Raw genomic sequence first — 6,449 nt, forward strand, 5'->3', positions numbered from 1 at the left:
CTGAGTGCAGAAAGATACTTAATACTATGTCTCTACTCATTATTTAAATTTGTAGTTCTGTATTGAAGGACCTCAGGAAAAAAAAGATTAATTATGTCAAAAACTTGGAGTTCTTTTTTCATGCTTGCACAGAGGATTTACATATAGAACTGGCATTAGTATTGGAAAATGTTCCTCCCAATGTAAAGTCACGACTTCCTCCCTCAATGAGCTTATTCAGCAGGGTAATACAGGGCACATTTAACCTAATGAGTGTTGGTAAGTGATATTACACATTTATTGTTTATTTGTTCAACATTACCCTCATCACAAAGCAGTTCACACATATGTACTTCAAGAAACAAGAGCTGTTTGAGGAACAACAAAGCCCGATCTTAACCTGGGAAGTAGCTATTTCAACAGATAATTTATATAATTATATTTACAGGTGAAAAAATTTTAAAACAGATGTCTATATGATATATTCAGATACACGTTAAGTTTTAAAGAATGTAAAGATATGATTTACTTATTTTTAAACCAGAGAACTACGTGAGCATGCTGTATTTATGAGTATGCATATGCACATATGTAGCACTTATTAAAGAAAAGGAGGCCAGGAATTTGAAAGAAAGCAAGAGAGGAAGGAAGATGCATGGGAAAGATTAGGAAAAAGGATGGGGCAAATAATATGATTATATTATAATTTCAAAAAATAAAAAAATATAAAAACAAACGTGTTAAATGTTAACTTAAAAACTCTAGAGAAACAGAAGAAAATGAACTGCTTTTTCTTCAGGTCAAAGTTTTAGATACTGTGTTTTCAGTTCCCTGCAACTAAACCATAAGAATCCTCTGGCATATGTCAAAAAAATTAAATTTATGTTGAAGTTAGATTATTCTCCAAAGAGAAGAGTGTGGAGCTTGAGGACAAGATGCAAATATTTGGTGATTATCTAGTTAATATGTACATTTTTTTCTGCTCAAATGGCTTATAGCTTTTCAATATACTAACCTAATATTAGGTTCCCTTGAAATTCTATAAAGCAGAGATAGACAACTTACTTCTTTATACTTGGGTAAAAAACAATTTTCCACCTGTGCAATCATATCATCTTTGATACAGCTTCTAACCCCCGATGTATTAAAGCAAAGCCACCCATGAACAGTACCTAAAAAAATGAATGAAACTGTATGCTCACGAAAAGTATGAAGCCTGGTACCCAGCTTTGCAATGGATTATAGTGTCCAATTTCTCCAATTTAAACACACAGACAAAAGCAAAATGTTCATAAAGGATAAATTGGCATACAGTTGTATTAGTTTTTTAAAATATTCTTTTTTTTTTTACTGTTTTAGTTTTTCAAGACAGGGATTCTTGATGTAGCCTTGGCTGTCCTGAAACTTACTCTGTAGACCAGACTAGTCTGGCCTTGAACACATAGAAATGATAATTTTCTTTATCATTTTATTATATGTAATCATCTAAGGTCCACCATAGCTATTCAGAGTCACACAGAAAACAATTAATACAATTTTAATGTAAAACTCATTTGAATCATAAAACACAAGCATATAAAACAAATCTGGAAGCCAAATCTAGTAATGGCATGGGGTTCTTATAACCATAGTGTTTTGTTTGTCTCTGCCTAGTCAAAATTCTCCAGTTTACATTATATTCATTTTTTTTTTTTAGTGTAAGAGGTTTATTTGGGGAGTGGGAGAGCAAGAGCAGAAGGCTGTCTTGGAGTGGGAGCACAAGAGCAGCAAACAGGCAGGGAAAACAGGCAAGATGTTAGCAAGAGGGGAGCAAGAGTCATTATAGTTATTTTTATTAACAAATCCTAAGAATGGTAATAGCACAAAGCATTGACATTGTCCTGTACAGATCAACAGTGCATGGGAGTTAATGCATATATTCATGATTCATTATTTAGAAAACAATGTTTAAAAAATACATGAAAGATTTCCCATTTTAGACAGATTTCATCCATGATCCAGTTACTTAGAGTTCAAATTTCAGCCTACGGCACCATATCATCACTCTGGAATTTTATCATAACTTACCCACTGAAATCTTGTTCTGATTGTCATCTATTTAGTAAAATTACTTGAAGTTACTCATTGGACCAGATCATATATGATAAGTTAAACGTTCTTTGTTACTCTGAGTCAAAGGCACTGACTTCTGCATTCTGAATTCCATAACTTGCAGTTATTTAAAATTGTTTTTATTCTGGGAAAAATTTACTAAAGAATGTTGAAACAGCTCAATTCATGAATAATTCTGTTAGAGAAGTCAGAATTCAAAGACTCACAACAAACAATGTTGCTATAAAGCATATAATACAAGATGATGCAGCTGAGACGCTGAAATACATTATCATATGCTCTTTGCACCATTATATTTTTTCAGTACATTAGAAAATGGAACACTGTTTGGAAAAATCTATGAGTAAAAATAAATACATGTACAAGTCTTTATTTCTGCTTGGATATTTAATCTTTTCTCTACTTCAACATTTCAAAATAGTTTCAGTGGATATTGACTACTCATTTGAAATTAAAATCATTCAAGAATGTCCAAATAAAACATCTTGAGTCTGAGAGGTGATTTTTTTTCTTAAATAAAAGATGAAATCTTTCAGGATCCCTATTTTTTTCCTTTTTTTCTTTTGTGGAATATGTATGTTTGCACATACAGTGCATTAACACAAGTGTGTGGGTGTGCCCCTCCATGCATGTCCACACAAAGCCAGAGTAGTACATTGGATGTCTTCCTCTGTTGCCCTCTGCTTTACTGTCTTCAGACAGGGTCTATTGCTGAACTGGATTATAGGCATTTTGGCTAAGTTGATTGACTGGTTTATGAGTTTTAGAAAGGATGCAGCCATGCTGGTATTTCTTTAAGTGGGGACTAAGATTTGAATTCAGGTTCTCATTCTTGCCATGTAAACACTCTCACCTATTGAATGCACCATCTCTCTAGCCTCAAAACCCTTTTTATATTTGTTTCCAAGATCCTTTTTCATGACTCCAGAAAATAAAGAAAATTAACATGTCAATTATTATCATTTGAGCTTTAAATCACCATTCACATTCTGTGAATTTCAGTAACTAAAGGAATTTGCTGTAAATATACTTTAGAGGTTACACCAAAACTTAGTTGTAATGAAATAATTAAACCATTATTGGGGATTCAGCTATATCTCTGACTTAACCTCTTGCCTTTGCTTTATTTCCTTCCTGTTTCTCTTTTACTCACCTACACTCTTTTGCTGGCACTCTAGTTTCTCTTGTTTTTGCTTTATATGACAGACCTAGATATTAAGAGGCAACATATTTATGTGTATTTAGTTTTACATTTCAAGAAAGATACTTTTTAAATTCAGCAAGATCAGATGGCAGCCTTAGTACTGACTGACTATAAGATAGCTCTTTCAAAAGATAATGTTCAGTTGATAAAACCACATCAGTCAGACAAGATCTGAGGTCACAAGACAGTGTATATGAAGGAGTTTCTGACCTAAAAGTTAAAATGATGACTGTTCTCTAATACTTTCTCCATTCTTTAAGACTTTTGTAAGAACTTTTACAATTCAATACCAAAGTGTATATTCTTTCCCCTCTAAGGTGAAGGGAACATTGTGGAAAGGGGAACAGAAAGAATGTGAAATCCCAAAGATAGGGAGAGGGCTAAGAAATGCCATCTATGGATAGGAGAGTCACGGGAACCAGGAGTCACCACAGTTGTAGATGCTTGCTTTTGATCAACACAAGAATGATCCGCTCACCATTCAGGCGTGGCCCTATCCCTCAGTGCTGAACTATTTGCTACTTGATAGATTCAGAGAAGGGGTGGGTCATTTACTCTAATTGTGTACTCACTAGTGACCAAACCTGGCTCCACTGTGTGGATCCATACTTGCTCACATGGATAGCCACAATTAAACTACATAGGACACAAAACCAAACCAAAAGTCACGAACTTGCAAGATGGACTGGTGTGGTGGTATTGTGTTCCCCAAAATATTGTGTACCTTAATAAACTTATCTGGGGTCAGAGAACAGAAAAGCTACTAGTTAGGCAGTGATAGCACACACCTTTAATCCTAGCATTCCAGAGGCAGAAATCCATCTGGTATCTCTGTGAGTTCAAGGCTACATTGGAAACAGCCAGGCATGGTGACTCTGGTGCCCTACCCCTGCCTGGGATGGCCATTGTTAAGGAAGAAGAGACAGAAGCTGCTATCGGAGCCCCGTCTGCTGCCACTGAGGGTCCTGAGACCAAGCCCGTGTTGATGGCTCTGGGTGAAGGCCCAGGTGCTGAGGGACCCAGCCTGGCTTCACCTAGTGGCAGTATAGACTCAGGCCTGGAAGTAGTGGCTCCTGAGGGTACCTCAGCCCCAGTAGGTGGACCAGGTATCCTGGATGACAGTGCCACTATCTGCCGTGTCTGCCAGAAGCCAGCTGACCTGGTCATGTGCAACCAGTGTGAATTTTGCTTCCACCTGGATTGCCACCTCCCTGCCCTGTAGGATGTGTCAGGGGAGGAGTGGAGTTGCTCCCTTTGCCACGTGCTCCCCGACCTGAAGGAGGAAGATGGGAGCCTTAGCCTGGATGGAGCAGATAGCACTGGTGTGGTAGCTGAGCTCTCACCAACCAGCCAGCGGAAATGTGAGCGTGTCCTTCTGGCCCTGTTCTGCCACGAACCCTGCCGCCCTTTGCATCAGCTGGCTACCGATTCTTCATTCTCCATGGAGCAGCCAGGTGGTACCCTAGACCTGACCCTGATACGTGCTCATCTCCAAGAGAAGCTGTCACCCCCTTATAGTTCTCCCCAGGAGTTTGTCCAAGATGTGGGCCGCATGTTCAAGCAGTTCAACAAGCTGACTGAGGACAAGGCGGATGTGCAGTCCATCATCGGCCTGCAGCGCTTCTTTGAGATGCGCATGAATGAAGCCTTTGGTGACACCAAGTTTTCTGCTGTGCTGGTAGAACCGCCACCGCTGAACCTTCCCAATGCTAGCCTAAGTTCTCAGGAGCTGTCTGGTGGCCCTGGTGATGGTCCCTGAAGCTGGAGCTCTTGTGGTCAGCCCAGTCAAGCTCTGGTCTGTCTTTTCACCCCATACCCCCTCCTTTGGTGGCCCTGTCCTTCAGTCCCTCCTCACAAAATGGTTTTTACTTCTGTGGATTTAATAAAAATTTCACCGAGTCAAAAAAAAAAAAAAAAAAAAAAAAAAAAAAAAAAAGGCATGGTGACTCACACCTTTAATCCCAGAAAGCAAGCCTTTAATCCTAGGGAGTGATGGTAGAAAGCAGAAAGGTATATAAGACGTGAGGACCACAAACTAGCAGCATTTGGCTGGTTCAGCATTCAGGCTTTTAAGCAGCAGTTCAGCTGAGAGCCATTGGGATGAGGACACAGAAGCTTCCAGTCTGAGGAAACAAGACCAGCTGAGGAATTGGAAAGGTGAGATAGCTGTGGCTTGTTCTGTCTCTCTGACCATCCAGCATTTAACCCCAATAACCTGGCTCTAGGTTTGATTTTATTAATAAGAACTTTTAAGATTCCTGCTACAGACTGGTGTTTTAGATATGATGAGGTAGGGATGGGGAGGGGTTGATAGGGATCAGAGAAAGATAAAGGAAGGTGGAGGGGGAAGAGTAATTATAATACAATATATACAAGTATGAAAATGTCAAAGAACAAAATCAGTAAATAAAATGTAAATAAAAAATATACCAATTCTCAAACAAATAATAAAACCATGTTAATTGTTAGATGAAGAATTTGTCAGTTTTTCCACATAACCTAGTGAAGAAGGCATAAGAAATTCTAAGGAATTTCAAAGGAATTTGAAAATTCCTTAGAAATGTTGATAAAATTGTTCTCACATAATTTTAGACTGTGATGGAATGTTTCACTGCCTTGCTGAGATCATAAACATTATTTTGTATTTATGTCCTAAAATCCAGTTGCTTGTGCTATGCATATATATTCATGCAGACTTGGATATTTTGTTATCATTTACATAAGATTTGACAAACTATGTTCACAAACAGTTGCTGTTTCAATCATTATAATCAAGATAAAAACATGATTCTTTTCCCCAAAATAACAACACCGGAAGACTGATGTCCACTTTCCTCTTGACCTGAGGTATCAACAATTCTGCTTCAGTTCTGTAGTCACACAGATTTTACTCGGCTCCCATGTTACCATATTCAGTTGTGTATCTTCTTGCTTAACAAGGTACTCTACTATAACCCCTTGCTCCACGAATTTCATAAGCTGCACTGTTAACTAAATATAGTAAGTCTATTTTGCAACTGTACTGGTAAATATGTGTATGTAAATTACTTTTCATTTTGACTCTGGGAATTGTTCCCAGCATTTTTTTACATTCTGTACCTCTGAAATACATTCTATTTTACATGTTTTCATTTTCAAAAATTGGGAAGGGTCT

At 37.9% G+C, this 6,449-nt stretch overlaps 1 pseudogene; it reads left to right on the forward strand.

The window, feature by feature from the left end:
• The first annotated feature begins 248 nt into the window (after positions 1 to 248).
• Positions 249 to 5,196, forward strand: LOC114695127 (annotated as a pseudogene).
• The last annotated feature ends 1,253 nt before the right edge of the window (positions 5,197 to 6,449 follow it).

The sequence above is a fragment of the Peromyscus leucopus genome, chromosome 16_21, assembly GCF_004664715.2.
Source record: "Peromyscus leucopus breed LL Stock chromosome 16_21, UCI_PerLeu_2.1, whole genome shotgun sequence".
Classification (NCBI taxonomy): Eukaryota; Metazoa; Chordata; class Mammalia; order Rodentia; family Cricetidae; genus Peromyscus; species Peromyscus leucopus.